Source organism: Penaeus monodon, chromosome 24, assembly GCF_015228065.2.
Source record: "Penaeus monodon isolate SGIC_2016 chromosome 24, NSTDA_Pmon_1, whole genome shotgun sequence".
Classification (NCBI taxonomy): domain Eukaryota; kingdom Metazoa; phylum Arthropoda; class Malacostraca; order Decapoda; family Penaeidae; genus Penaeus; species Penaeus monodon.
In genome coordinates this window covers 34,303,866-34,304,414 of record NC_051409.1, presented here as the reverse complement: position 1 = coordinate 34,304,414, position 549 = coordinate 34,303,866, and the positions used below count along the sequence as shown (strand labels likewise).

The 549-nt window shown below is 34.6% G+C and overlaps 1 protein-coding gene across 1 annotated transcript in view; it reads left to right on the top strand.

Moving 5' to 3' along the window:
* Positions 1–549, top strand: part of LOC119588730 (zinc finger protein ZFAT-like) — a gene marked incomplete in the record, with an annotated part of 10,258 nt that overhangs the window by 3,296 nt on the left and 6,413 nt on the right.

Below are 549 nucleotides of genomic sequence, written 5' to 3'. Positions count from 1 at the left end.
AACTAGAACGAAACTAAGTGGTAGTCACCATCAGACTTTTCACATTGTAGAGTTTTCAAAATTAATTTGTGCTCTTGGCACAAATTGTCACTATATTTGTTGAAAAATCACCATAATCACAATCACACATATAGCAAAAAAGCTGTTCTATTCCTGCTTTCTGTGGAAGAGAGAATGACCCAGGTTGGGAAGCCATTATTTTAAAAGTTGGATTGGGAACTTGTTAAGAGCCTGTCATTAAAATTGAGGGTAGTTCATTGGTTATGAAAAGCCAGAATATGCATAATGTAGGTAGTAATATAATATAAATTAATGTTTATTGTCCAATTGTATAAATAAATATATAATATTGGATATTACAACACAAAATGAAAGAAATATCTTGTAATTTGTAATACATATGAAGTACAAATAGTACCTGTAATGACGTGAATGGTGGTGACATCCTTGTGAGTGATTTTTCAACTTCGTGGGGGGATGCTTTTCACATGCAAGGACTCGGCTACAGTGAGCACGAGTGGACTCTGCCTCAGTGCGGTATTTGTTGTG